Source organism: Dendrobates tinctorius, unplaced genomic scaffold (assembly GCF_039654945.1).
Source record: "Dendrobates tinctorius isolate UK_male_01 unplaced genomic scaffold, ASM3965494v1 ptg000017l, whole genome shotgun sequence".
Taxonomy (NCBI): Eukaryota; Metazoa; Chordata; class Amphibia; order Anura; family Dendrobatidae; genus Dendrobates; species Dendrobates tinctorius.
Genome location: NW_027361685.1, coordinates 10,727,000 through 10,743,048, shown reverse-complemented (window position 1 = coordinate 10,743,048; position 16,049 = coordinate 10,727,000).

Below are 16,049 nucleotides of genomic sequence, written 5' to 3'. Positions count from 1 at the left end.
ATAGTATAGAGTTACCACAAGAAATATAATTTGTGTAAACCATGTGTAGAGATAAAAATTCAGGCAAATGTCAAATGTAGCGCCATCTAGTGGCCATGTGCAAAAGTGCCATCATAGAGTAAAATGTATCCTAAGAGAGCGTCACTATCAAGGTGGAGATGAGATTAAAGGGAAGGTGCCGTGATTTTTGATAATTTATTATAAAAATGAAAATTATGTAAAAAGCTGTTTTCATCTAAGCTTGACGCTGTTATGTTTATTTTTTTACTCTTTTAGTGCAGCCACTGGGTGCTGCCATTTTACCTTGCAGGTCTGTAATGGCTGCTGAACGACACTTTCCGTCATCAAATACGGCAGTCCCTGGGCATAGGAGACAGCGGTCGGACACCGAACCTATCTCTCACTCAATTCACAGCTGTAGTTATGGCCAGGCGCCATTTTATTAGACACCAGCGCTTATCCGCTGAGCTCCATTTACACTATCGCTAGCCCTATTATGCCGGATGCTGTACTGTTCACTTCCAGCATAACAGGTCTCGGATGGTCACACCACACCTACCGGAGGAGGTGCAGGAGATCAGGACAGGATACCGGAGAAGCTCCTGGAGACCTGATGAGCTGCTGCCTGATGGAGAACCGATGAACTGCTGCCTGATGGAGACCCAACGAACTGCTGCCTGCTGGAGACCCAACGAACTGCTGTCTGCTGTAGACTCGATGAGCTGCTGTCTGCTGTAGACCCGACGAACTGCTGTCTGCTGGAGACCCGACGCGCTGCTGCCTGCTGGAGACCCGACGAGCTGCTGTCTGCTGGAGACCCGACGCGCTGCTGCCTGATGGAGACCCGACGAGCTGCTGTCTTCTGGAAACCCAATGAACTGCTGTCTGCTGTAGACCCAATGAACTGCTGCCTGCTGGAGACCCGACGAACTGCTGCCTGCTGGAGACCCGACGCGCTGCTGCCTGCTGGAGACCCGACGCGCTGCTGCCTGCTGGAGACCCGACGAACTGCTGCCTGCTGGAGACCCGACGAGCTGCTGTCTGCTGGAGACCCAATGAACTGCTGTCTGCTGTAGACCCGATGAGCTGCTGTCTGCTGGAGACCCGACGCGCTGCTGCCTGCTGGAGACCCGACGAGCTGCTGTGTGCTGTAGACCCAATGAGCTGCTGAAGACAAGATGACCTGCCACATGCCATCCTGGATAACTTCGCCTCTGGACACCTCTGATTGGATGGCGTCACCGAAATGACACTGGATGGACTCGTTGCCATGGAGACCGGATGGGTCCACACCACGCGAGCGTTCAGCATCCCAGTGAAGCAGGATGTTCAGGATGAAAACCTGTTGGTAAGACCAAGATGAATAATGCTGCATAGAGCCATCTGGTAGCGATCAATCAGGTAAAGTGATAGTGAGGGGGGTCCGGAAACAGAACAATGCAGGTGAAAAGAGCCAAATGTGACCCCACCAAGTGACCAGTGAGAGTGCAACTGTGCAACGGGTAAGAAAAGAGAATAAACAGTGATATGGTAAAGATATAAAGAGAAAAGCAGCTTAATAACAGTGATGATAATAAAATATATGGGAAAGTATTTGTGGTGAAGTGTATACACTCATAAAAATATTTTCTTTAACCCCTTAGTGACAGAGCCATTTTGCAGCTTAATGACCAGGCCAATTTTTACAATTCTGGATCGCTTTAACGGATCCTGGTGATTCGGACATTGTTTTTTCGTGACATATTGTACTTTATCTTAGTGGTAAAATTTCTTCGATATGACTTGCGTTTATTTATAAAAAGAATGAAAATATGGCAAAAATTTTGAAAATTTTGCAATTTTCAAAATTTAAATTTTTATGCCCTTAAATCAGAGAGATATGTCACACAAATTTCTTATTAAATTACATTTCCCACATGTCTACTTTACATCAGCACAATTTTGGAAACAATTTTTTTTTATTAGGAAGTTCTAAGGGTTAAAAGTTGACCAGCGATTTCTCATTTTTACAACAAAATTTGCAAAACCCTTTTTTTAAGGACCACCTCACATTTAAAGTCATTTTGAGGGGTGTATATGATAGAAAATACCCAAAAGTGACACCACTCTAAATACTGGACCCCTCAAGATGCTCAAAACCACATTCAAGAAGTTTATTAACCCTTTACGTGCTTCACAGGAACTGAAGCAATGTGGAAGGAAAAAAATAATTTAACTTTTTTTTACAAAAAATTTACTTCAGAACCAATTTTTTTTATTTTCACAAGTGTTAAAAGAGAAAATGAACCACAACGTTTGTTTTGTAATTTCTCATAAATGCGCCGATACCCCATATGTGGGGGTAAACCACTTTTTGGGCAGACGGCAGAGCTCGCAAGGGAATGAGCGCCGTTAGACTTTTTCAAAGCAGAATTTGCTGGAATTGAGATCGGACGCTATGTTGCGTTCGGAGAGCCCCTGATGTGCCTAAACAGTGGAAACCCCCAACAAGTGACCTCATTTTGGAAACTAGACCCCTTAAGGAACTTATCTAGATGTGTGATGAGCACTTTGAACCTCTAAGTGCTTCACAGAAGTTTATAACGTAGAGCCATGAAAATAAAAAATAATTTTTTTTCCACAAAAATTATATTTTCGCCCCCAAATTTTTATTTTTAAAAAGGTAACAGGAGAAATTAGACTCCCAAAGTTGTTGTCCAATTTGTTCTGAGTATGCCCATATCCCATATGTGGGGGTAAACCACTGTTTGGGCACACAGCAGAGCTCATAAGGGAAGGAGCATCGTTTGCCTTTTTCAGTGCAGAATTGGCTGGAATTGAGATTGGACGCTATGTCGCATTTGGAGAGCCTCTGATGTGCCTGAACAGTGGAAACCCCCCACAAGTGACACCATTTTGGAAACTAGACCCCTTAAGGAACTTATCCAGATGTGTGGTGAGCACTTTGAACCCGCATGTACCTCACAGAAGCTTATAACGCAGAGCAGTAAAAATAAAAAATCATTTTTTCCTCAAAAATGTTTTTTTAGCCCAATATTTTTTATTTTCCCAAGGGTAACAAGAGAAATTGGACCCCCAAAGTTTTTGTTCAATTTGTCCTGAGTACACCGATACCCCATATGTGAGGGGACCACTGTTTGGGCGCATGGGAGAGCACGGAAGGGAAGGAGCGCCATTTTGGAATGCAGACTTTGATGGAATGTTCTGCGAGCGTCATATTGCGTTGCAGAGCCCCTGATGTGCCTAAACAGTAGAAACCCCCACATGTGACCCCATTTTGGAAGCTAGATCCCCGAAGGAGCTTATCTAGATATGTGGTGAGCACTTTGAACCCCCAAGTGCTTCACAGAAGTTTATAATGTAGAGTGTTATGATGAGTCACCGAAGGAGGAAAAAACAAAATACCAGCTAAGTCCAGAAAAACCAGAGAGGTTGGCAGCTATCGGATAGCAGACCCCTGACCCTATCAACAACAACTAGCAGTAGCCGTGGGGGGTTCCTACGGTGCCCTAGACCCCTCGATCACAGCCGGAGAACTATATAGCCTAAAGAGAGAAAGGGGAAAAACTAAACTGCCCCAGAGCAGACCCCAAAGCAATAGGCAGCCCCCAACATATAATGACGGTGAAGCAAGATGAAAACACTAACACAGATAGAAAGATAGGTTGAGCAAATGATGGGGCCCAAGCTAACTACATAGGACAGGATAGGAAAGCTGCTGTCTGCTATCCGCAAAAACCCTATCAAAATGAGCCAACCGACTGATAGGAAAAACAGGACCTGAAGTCGCTAGGCTTCAAAAGACTATATCAGCACTCAGGTATATTCTGAAGACAGAGCAAAATATCAACAGATCAGAGACAAAAATGGAATTCAGCTCACCCCCGGCCAGGGATGGCAGAACTCCCAAAAAACAAGGCAAAACAAAAACAAAACTGAAGAGTACAAAGCAGAGCAGAAAAACTTAGCTTTGAGATGCAGGAATCAGACTGGTCTCCAAGAATCCAGCAGGAAAATCACCAGCCAGGAAGAAGGGCGTCGGCAGCCCTATATCCAGTCCTCAATTCCAGCCACCCAGTCATCATCTAGCTGCCCAGGTGTTTGGTAATCAGTCTTACTACCTTCCTTCACTAGAGGAGGGAGTTCATCAGACCTCAATGGTGAAGGGAAAAATGAACTCACAACAGTACCTCCCCCTTGAGGAGGGGTCACCGAACCCTCATCCATGCCACCAGGGCGATCCGGGTGAGCCCGATGAAAGGCACGCACCAATCTTTCGGCATGAATATCAGAGGCAGAGACCCAGGAATTATCCTCCTGACCATAACCCTTCCACTTAACCAAATACTGGAGTCTCCGTCTAGCCAGACGGGAATCCAGTATCTTCTCTACCTCATATTCCATGTTACCTTCAACCAATATAGGGTCAGGAGGTGCCACCACAGGAACTACTGGTTCAACAAATCTCTAAAACAAGGACTTATGAAACACATTATGAATTTTAAATGTGACAGGAAGAGCCAACCGAAAAGAGTCCGGATTAATAATCTCCAAAATCTTGTAAGGTCCAATAAATCTAGACTTAAACTTAGGAGAAGCCACCTTCATAGCGATAATTTTTGATGACAACCAAACCATATCACCCACCTTAAACCGGGGACCAACGGTCCTACGCCGGTTGGAAAACCGCTGGGCCTTTTCCTGGGAGAGAGACAACTTATCCACTACTTGGTCCCAGATCTGGTGCATTCTCTCCACTACAGTTTCAACACCTGGGCAGGCAGAAGGCTCCACCTGCCCTGAAGAAAATCGAGGGTGAAAACCAAAGTTACAAAAAAAAGGTGACATCAAAGTGGCAGAACTAGCTCTATTATTTAAAGCAAATTCGGCCAAGGGCAAAAATGAAACCCAATCATCCTGATCGGCAGAAATAAAACATCTCAAATACGACTCCAAAGTCTGGTTTGTTCTCTCCGTCTGCCCATTGGTCTGAGGGTGAAACGCAGAGGAGAAGGACAACTGAATTCCCAGCTTGGAACAGAAAGTCCTCCAAAATCTAGACACAAACTGAACTCCTCTGTCAGATACAATGTTCTCAGGAATCCCGTGCAAGCGAACCACCTGTTGCAAAAACAAGGGCACCAACTCAGAGGAAGATGGCAACTTAGGGAGTGGTACAAGATGGACCATCTTAGAGAATCTATCACAAATCACCCAAATAACAGTCATTCTCTGAGAGACAGGCATATCAGAGATAAAATCCATTGAAATATGGGTCCATGGCCTCCTGGGCACCGGCAAAGGCATCAACAAGCCACTAGAGCGAGAACAAGGTTTAGACTGGGAGCAAGTCCCACAGGACTGCACAAAATTCCTGACATCACGAGACAAGGCGGGCCACCAAAAAGATCGACTCACCAGATCTCTAGTACCAAAAATACCTGGATGACCAGCCAATGTAGAGCAATGAACTTCAGACATCACTCTCTTCCTCCACTGGTCAGGAACATACAACTTTCCACTGGGACAACGCTCAGGTTTTTCCTCCTGAAACTCTTCCAGAGCACGTCTCAAATCGGGCAAGATGGCAGAAAGAACTACCCCCTCGCCTAAGATGGTAGCAGGCTTAGTCACAACAGGAGAATCAGCAAGGAAACTCCTAGAGAGGGCGTCTGCCTTGACATTCTTAGTGCCCGGAAGAAAAGAGACCACAAAATCAAAACGTGTGAAAAACAAGGCCCACCTAGCCTGTCTAGGATTCAAGCGCTTGGCCGACTCCAGGTAAATCAAATTCTTGTGGTCAGTAAGGACCACGACTTGGTGTTTGGCTCCCTCCAACCAATGTCTCCACTCCTCAAATGCCTATTTCATGGCCAACAGTTCCCGATTCCCCACATCATAGTTACGTTCGGATGGGGAGAACTTTCGGGAAAAGAAAGCACAAGGATTCATTTTAGATGTCACAGGATCTTTTTGGGACAAAACAGCTCCTGCACCAATCTCAGAAGCGTCCACCTCCACCAGAAACAGGAGTGAGACATCAGGTTGCCGCAAAACCGGAGCAGAAGTGAATCTTCGCTTCAGCTCCTGAAAGGAAGAAACAGCCTCCAGAGACCAATTCAGCACATCAGCACCCTTCCTAGTCAAATCCGTCAATGGCTTGGCAATACCAGAAAAATTAGCTATAAATTTCCGATAAAAATTAGCAAAACCCAAAAACTTCTGGAGGGCCTTCAAAGAAGTGGGCTGAACCCAATCATAAATGGCCTGTACCTTGGCTGGGTCCATTTCAATAGTTGACGGAGACAAAATAAATCCCAAAAATGAAATCCTCCGTACCCCAAAAAGGCATTTCGATCCCTTGACATACAGGGAATTCTCCCTCAAAATCCGGAACACAGTCCGAACATGTTCCACATGAGAGTCCCAATTCTTGGAGAAGATCAAAATATCATCCAGTTAGATAATCAAAAATTTATCCAAAATGTCTCGGAATATATTGTTCATCAAGCACTGGAAGACAGAAGGGGCATTAGTGAGCCCAAAAGGCATCACCAGGTACTCAAAATGTCCCTCTGGAGTATTAAACGCCGTCTTCCATTCATCCCCATGCTTAATGCGAATAAGATTATATGCCCCCCTGAGGTCAAGCTTGGTAAACCAGCAAGCACCTTTAACTTTGGAGAATAGATCAGAAATCAGGGGCAACGGATACTGATATTTAACAGTAATTTTGTTGAGGGCACGATAGTCAATACAAGGCCTTAATGAACCATCCTTTTTAGCCACAAAAAAAAACCCCAGCACCTAAGGGTGAAGAGGATGGTCTAATATGACCCTTCTCCAATGCCTCCTTAATATAGGATCGCATAGCCTCGTGCTCGGGTACAGATAAATTGAAAAGTCGACCCTTGGGGAATTTACACCCCGGGTTCAGCTCAATAGCACAGTCATAACTCCTATGAGGAGGCAAAGACGCAGACTCACTCTCACTAAATACATCATAAAAGTCAGCCAAATAGTCAGGAACATCATGTGACTGGGGAGAGGTGGAGAAAACAGGAGCATCACTAAGGGCACACCGACAACCCCAACTCACCACAGACAAAGATTTCCAATCCAGAACTGGATTATGTATTTGCAACCAGGGAAACCCCAGAACAATGGTATCATGCAAATTATGCAACACCAAAAATCTGCAATTTTCTTGATGGTCTGGGGCGACCCGCATTACCACCTGGGTCCAAAACTGAGGTTTATTCTTCGCCAAAGGAGTAGCATCAATACCCCTCAAAGGGATAGGCGTCCGCAGAGGTGTCATAGGAAATCCACAACGTTTAGCAAAATCCAAGTCCATCAGGTTCAGAGCTGCTCTTGAATCCACAAAAGCCTTAGCGGAAAATGTGGATAAGGAGCAGATCAGAGTAATTGCCAGAAGAAACTTAGGTTGTACACCACCCACAGAAAACGTGTGTGCACGTTTCTCTCGTTTAGGGCAGACAGAAATAATATGCGAGGCATCTCCACAAAAAAAAACACAGCTTATTACACCTTCTGAACTCCTGACGTTGCGCCCTAGACAAAACTCTATCACATTGCATAGGTTCAGACATTTGTTCAACAGGGGGTAACATCTCTCGTGTAGTTTTGCGTTCACGTAAACGCCGATCCACCTGAATGGCTAATGACATAGAATCGTCAAGACCAGAGGGAACAGGAAATCCCACCATAGTATCTTTTACAGTTTCTGACAAACCCTTCCAAAAGAGGGCTGCCAAGGCACCATTATTCCAGGTAGTAAGGACCGCCCACTTTCGGAATTTTTGACAGTACAACTCTGCCGAATCCCGACCCTGGCTTAATGCCAACAGGGTCCTTTCAGCCTGATCAATAGCATTAGGTTCATCATACAACAACCCCAAGGCTTGAAAAAATGCGTTCACATTATTCAGAATAGGATCATCAGGTTTCAAAGAAAACGCCCAATCCTGGGGATCACCGCGCAGCAAACAGATGACAATTTTAACCTGCTGCGTGGAGTTCCCTGATGAGTTAGGCTTCAAGGCAAAAAATAATTTACAATTATTCTTGAAATTCAAGAATTTAGACCGATCCCCCAAAAATACATCAGGAGAAGGAATCTTTGGTTCAGCAGCATGTGAATGAGCAAGATAGGCGGAAATTCCCCGCACTTCAGCAGCGAGCTGCTCCACACGATCAGACAATTGCTTCATCTCCATTGAGAGAAAAATTCCCCCTATGGCCTCAGAGATATAGAGGAAAAAATATGCACACAGAAAAAATAAATTCTGACACTTTTTTTTTTTTTTTTTTACAATTCTCTCCTGCTATTGAGTACCCTAGGATCTGCGGTATGGCTGGTGATTCTGTTATGATGAGTCACCGAAGGAGGAAAAAACAAAATACCAGCTAAGTCCAGAAAAACCAGAGAGGTTGGCAGCTATCGGATAGCAGACCCCTGAACCTATCAACAACAACTAGCAGTAGCCGTGGGGGGTTCCTACGGTGCCCTAGACCCCTCGATCACAGCCGGAGAACTATATAGCCTAAAGACAGAATGGGGAAAAACTAAACTGCCCCAGAGCAGACCCCAAAGCAATAGGCAGCCCCCAACATATAATGACGGTGAAGCAAGATGAAAACACTAACACAGATAGAAAGATAGGTTGAGCAAATAATGGGGCCCAAGCTAACTACATAGGACAGGATAGGAAAGCTGCTGTCTGCCATCCGCAAAAACCCTATCAAAATGAGCCAACCGACTGATAGGAAAAACAGGACCTGAAGTCGCTAGGCTTCAAAAGACTATATCAGCACTCAGGTATATTCTGAAGACAGAGCAAAATATCAACAGATCAGAGACAAAAATGGAATTCAGCTCACCCCCGGCCAGGGATGGCAGAACTCCCAAAAAACAAGGCAAAACAAAAACAAAACTGAAGAGTACAAAGCAGAGCAGAAAAACTTAGCTTTGAGATGCAGGAATCAGACTGGTCTCCAAGAATCCAGCAGGAAAATCACCAGCCAGGAAGAAGGGCATCGGCAGCCTTATATCCAGTCCTCAATTCCAGCCACCCAGTCATCATCTAGCTGCCCAGGTGTTTGGTAATCAGTCTCACTACCTTCCTTCACTAGAGGAGGGAGTTCATCAGACCTCAATGGTGAAGGGAAAAATGAACTCACAACAGTAGAGCCATAAAAATAAAAAATCATATTTCTTTTCACAAAAATGATCTTTTCGCCCCCAATTTTTTATTTTCACAAGGGTAACAGGAGAAATTGGATGCCTGAAGTTGTTGTGCAGTTTGTCCTGAGTACACCGATACCCTATAGGTGGGGGTAAATCACTGTTTGGGCACACAGCAGAGCTCGGAAGTGAAGGAGCACTGTTTGACTTTTTAAATGCAGAATTGATTGGTATTGAGATCGGACGCCATGTCGCATTTGGAGAGCCCTGATGTGCTTAAACAGTGGAAACCCCCCCAATTCTAACTCCAACCCTAACCTCAACACACCCCTAACCCTAATCTCAATCCTAACCCTAACTTTAACCCTAATGGGAAAATGGAAATAAATAATTTTTTTTATTTTATTATTTTTCTCTAACTAAGGGGGTGATAACGGGGGGTTTGATTTACTATTTATACTGGGTTTTTATGTTTGGCAGCTGTCGCACGCTAAAAGACGATTTTAGTTTCAAAAGATAGTTTTTGCATCACCACATTGTGAGAGCGATAATTTTTCCATACTTTGGCCCACAGAGTCATGTGAGGTTTTGTTTTTTGCGGGACGAGTTGACGTTTTTATTGGTACCATTTTTGGGCAAATGACTTTTTTATCACTTTTTATTTCGATTTTTATGAGGCAGAATAAACAAAAACCAGCAATTCATGAATTTCTTTGGGGGGAGCGTTTATACCATTCCGCGTGCGGCAAAATTGATAACGCAGCTTTATTCTTCGGGTCAGTATGATTACAGCGATACCTCATTCATATTTTCTTTATGTTTTGGCACTTTCTACAATAAAAACAATTTTATATAAAAATTATTATTTTTGCATTGCTTTATTTTGAGAGCTGTTATGAATCGGTCTGAGGAGGAAATAAAAAACAACACAAGCTAAGTCTCAGAAAACCAAAGAGGTTGGTAACTATACAGACTGCAGACCCCTGATCCTAACACGCAACTAGCAGCAGTCGTGGAGCGTTCCTACGGTGGTCCTAGACGCCTCGTCACAACCGGAGAGCTAAATAAGCCTAAAGCAGGAAAAGAGGAAAACTAACTGCCCCAGAGCAGACCCCAAAGGAAAGACAGCCCCCCACATGTATTGACGGTGAAACAAGATGAAAACACAAACAAAGGCAGGAAAATAGGCTGAGCAAACGATGGGGCCAAACTAACTAGAAAGGACAGGAAAGGAAAGCCACTGTCTGCAATCTGCCAAAAACCCTACCAAAAATAATGTCCAACACAACTGATAGCAAAATTAACCCTGAAGTCACTAGACTTCTCCCACTATATCAGCACTCAGAAATATTCTGAGACAGAGCAAAAAGAGGCCAATCTAATAAGGGACAAAAAAAAGGCAAATTGGCAAATACAGATAAATAAGAGTGGAAATTCAGCATAGCCCAGCCGGACTGGCTGACCACACAAAAAACTGAATTGACCAACAAGAGCAAGTGTGAACATTAGCAAAAACAAACTTAACTTGAGAAGACTGGAACAGAGCTGAGTCCAAGACCTGAGAAGCAGACTGAATCACCAGCACCAGGATAGGGCGTCGGCTGTCTTATATCCAGTCTGATACTCCAGAGATCCAATCGTTATCTTCCTCACCAGGTGGCAGATCACTACCAATTAAACCAACCTCACTACCTCCTGTCACCACCAGAGGGAGAACGGAAGGAGAACTCTCAACTGGTGGAGCAGAAAATGAGCTCATAGCAGAGAGCTATAACTTATATTTTTTCGCTGATGATGCTGTGTGGCGGCTCGTATTTTGGCGGGGAAAGATGATCTTTTCAGTGGTACTATGTTTATTTATATCCATCTTTTTGATCACGCGTTATTCCACCTTTTGTTCGGCGGTATGATAAAGCATTGTTTTTTTAGCCTTTTTTTAACTTTTTTATGGTGTTCACTAAAGGGGTTAACAAGTGGGATAGTGTTATAGGGCGGGTCGTTACGTACGCGGTGTACTTTTATTGTGTAGATTTTTTATTTAAATATTTATTGATTGATTGAATAAATATTGATTTTTTTATTATCTTTAATTATTTTTTAAAATATTTTTACAATTATTTAAAAAAAAATTTAAGTTAATTCTTACTTTTACACTTTTACGCACTATGGGACACTCATTTTGTGCAGGCTGATCACTTCTATAGCATGCAGATCTGCATATTCTAGAAGCGGTCAGCGCTACACAAAGTTGCACATTGACCTGAGAGACTTCTTGGTCATCACTGCGCATGACAGGAAGTCTCTCAATAGTGGAGACCCAGATGTCATTGTCACGACATCGGGTCTCCATGGCAGCGTTCGGGACCCAGCGTCATGCTGCCAGGTCTCCAATCCATAGGCAGAGGGGCTGTCACAGCTGACAGCTCTTCTGCCTGCTCCTGGAATGCTGTGATCATGTTTGATCGCAGTGTGCAGGGGGTTAAAGTGCCATGAGCGTCCATGACCGCTCCTGGCACTTAGTGCCGGGTGTTGGCTGTGATAATCAGCTGACACCCGGCCGCGATCAGCCCCCCCCGTGAGCGCGGCTGATCGCGTATGACGTACTATTCCGTCCATGGGAATTAAGTCCCAGGGCACATGGACAGAATAGTACGTCATATGGCAGAAAGGGGTTAAGATTAAATGTAATAGTTAGTGTTGAGCATTCCGATACCGCAAGTATCGGGTATCGGCCGATACTTGCTGTATCGGAATTCCGATACAGACTTCCGATATTTTTTCAATATCGGAAGTCGGCATCGGAATCGGAAGTTCAAAGTTGATTGACAGCCTGACGTCATCATGATGCGCGGTGTGTGCGCATCATGATGCGCCGTCATTTCGGGCCTTCCGGGGGTCTCTGCCAGCCTGCCGGGGGGCTGTGTGGACTGCCCGGGGTCTGTACCGGCCTGCCGGGGGGCTGTGCCGGCCTGACGGTGGTCTGTGCACCCTGTGGGGGTCTGTACCGGCCTGCCGGGGGGCTGTGCCGGCCTGCCGGGGGGCTGTGCTAATGTCCGGGGGTCTGTGCAAGCATCGTCCGATGGGACTATAAGTCCCATATGGCGATGCCTGCTACCATGACAGTGATTGACACATTAGCCAATGATGGGACAGTAGTAGTCCCATCATCCGGCTAATGTGTTAAATGTTAAAAAAAAAAAAAAAAAAATACTACATACATACTACATACATACTACATGCATGCTACATACATACTACATGCTACATACATACTACATGTATACTACATGCATGCTACATACATACTGCATGCTACATACATACTACATACATACCACATATATACTACATACATACTACATGCATGCTACATACATACTACATACATACTACATGCATGCTACATACATAACATATATACTACATGCATGCTACATACATACTACATGCTACATACATACTACATACATGCTACATACATACTACATACATGCTACATACATACTACATACATACTACATATATACTACATGCTACATACATACTACATACATACTACATGCTACATACATACTACATATATACTACATACATACTACATGCATGCTACATACATACTACATGCATGCTACATACATACTACATGCATGCTACATACATACTACATACATACTACATATATACTACATGCATGCTACATACATACTGCATGCTACATACATACTACATACATACCACATATATACTACATACATACTACATGCATACTACATACATACTACATGCATGCTACATACATAACACATATACTACATGCATGCTACATACATACTACATGCTACATACATACCACATACATACTACATACATACTACATGCATGCTACATACATACTACATGCTACATACATACTACATATATACTACATACATACTACATACATACTACATGCATGCTACATACATACTACATGCATGCTACATACATACTACATACATACTACATACATACTACATGCATGCTACATACATACTACATGCTACATACATACTACATATATACTACATGCATGCTACATACATACTACATGCTACATATATACTACATGCTACATACATACTACATGCATGCTACATACATACTACATACATACTACATGCATGCTACATACATACTACATGCTACATACATACCACATACATACTACATATATACTACATGCATGCTACATACATACTGCATGCTACATGCATGCTACATACATACTACATACATACTACATGCTACATACATACCACATATATACTACATACATACTACATACAATACATTCATACAATACATACATAGACATACAGTACATATAACATAGAGTAACATACTTACCAATACTTGTCACATTGTTCCCCGAAGCCATTGTCTTTTAAAGGAATAAATATTAACATAACAAACCACAAAAATACTCACCCACGATCCGAAGCAGTCCACGAGTGTGTCCCACGATGATCTTGGGTAGAGAACTGCAGCATTAGCTGATGCCGCCGTTCTCTACGGGCTGCAGGAATCCAATGACGGAAGGTAGGTATCCTTCCGCACTGTATTCCTCCGCCACTTAAAAAAAAAAAGTCCCTAGTCTCACTTTATGCCATTGCTGTGTGGGAATTTCCCACGCAGCAATGGCATAAAGTGAGACTAGGGACTTTTTTTTTTTTTAAGTGGCGGAGGAATACAGTGCGGAAGGATACCTACCTTCCGTCATTGGATTCCTGCAGCCCGTAGAGAACGGCGGCATCAGCTGATGCTGCAGTTCTCTACCCAAGATCGTCGTGGGACACACTCGTGGACTGCTTCGGATCGTGGGTGAGTATTTTTGTGGTTTGTTATGTTAATATTTATTCCTTTAAAAGACAATGGCTTCGGGGAACAATGTGACAAGTATTGGTAAGTATGTTACTCTATGTTATATGTACTGTATGTCTATGTATGTATTGTATGAATGTATTGTATGTAGTATGTATGTAGTATATATGTGGTATGTATGTAGCATGTAGTATGTATGTAGTATGTATGTAGCATGCATGTAGCATGCAGTATGTATGTAGCATGCATGTAGTATATATGTAGTATGTATGTGGTATGTATGTAGCATGTAGTATGTATGTAGCATGCATGTAGTATATATGTAGTATGTATGTGGTATGTATGTAGCATGTAGTATGTATGTAGCATGCATGTAGTATATATGTAGTATGTATGTAGCATGTAGTATGTATGTAGCATGCAGTATGTATGTAGCATGCATGTAGTATATATGTAGCATATATGTAGTATGTATGTAGCATGTAGTATATATGTAGTATGCATGTTGCATGCATGTAGTATATATGTAGTATGCATGTTGCATGCATGTAGTATATATGTAGTATGTATGTTGCATGTAGTATATATGTAGTATGAATGTAGCATGTATGTAGTATGAATGTAGCATGTATGTAGCATGTAATTTTTTTTTTTTTTTTTTTTTTTACATTCAACACATTAGCCGGATGATGGGACTACTACTGTCCCATCATTGGCTAATGTGTCAATCACTGTCATGGTAGCAGGCATCGCCCGATGGGACTTGTAGTACCATCGGACGATGCCTGCACAGACCCCCGAAGCCTGCACAGCCCCCCGGCAGGCCGGCACAGCCCCCCGGCAGGCCGGCACAGCCCACCGGAGCCTGCACAGACCACCGGCAGGCCGGCACAGCCCCCCGGCAGGCCGGCACAGCCCACCGGAGCCTGCACAGCCCCCCGGCAGGCCGGAACAGCCCACCGGAGCCTGCACAGCCCCCCCGGCAGGCCGGCACAGCCCCCCGAAAGGCCCGTACAGACCCCAGAGAGGCTGTACAAGGGAAAAACAGGGTTTTTCTTATTCCGATACCGGAAGTCCCATAGACTTGAATGGGACTTCCGGTATCGGAATCGGCGATACCGATACTTTTTTTTAAGATCGGCCGATCCATTCCGATCCGATACTTTGAAGTATCGGACGGTATCGCTCAACTCTAGTAATAGTTTACAATATACATTGATAATTAGGATTAGAGATGAGCGAATATTTCAATGTTCGGATTACTATCGCCTATTTATTCAGTCTATGGGAGGCAAAAGCAAACGCATGCACAACACCTTCTAATGGCCTCAAAATCTGCCAAACAGGAACAGATATCAGGAAAGTGGCCTCAATTCACCCACAGTACACACTGTAGCATGGCACTGCAGCAATCAGCCCTGCATGAGGTATCGTCGTCTGGGCCAGCATTTACAAAAGATTTCCGAGGTCACCAAGGTGTTTGGCTATTCGGTTGGAACATATCTGATTGTATCTGATGGCTTGGCTACAGGCAATAGTTTTTCTTTGTTTTTGAAAACTTGCTGAAATTAATAATCAGGCCTAATACCTTATCTTCTCCCCTTGTAGGCTGTAGAACGACCTCATAGAGTGCCGACATGTCCTCTTCCTCCTGGGATTCCACCAAGACCTGCGCTGGCTAAAATTTTACACTACTGGGACAGAGGTATGATACTGCGACAGGCAACAGATCACTCAGATCTAACGATTAAGGGATCCAAAGTCTCCATCTTTCCAGATTATTCTATAGAAGTTTAGAAATAAAGAGCCACATTCTTTGATATCAAAAACATCTGAGAGATGAAATATGATGTTGAGTTAAGGGTGGTAGCTGGAGCTACTGTGCACGTTTTTCAAGATTCAAAAGAAGCCCTTCACTGCATGGATATTAATGAGTGTTATGACTTGGGTTGGAGTAGTGGTATTGCAACCACTAGGGGCA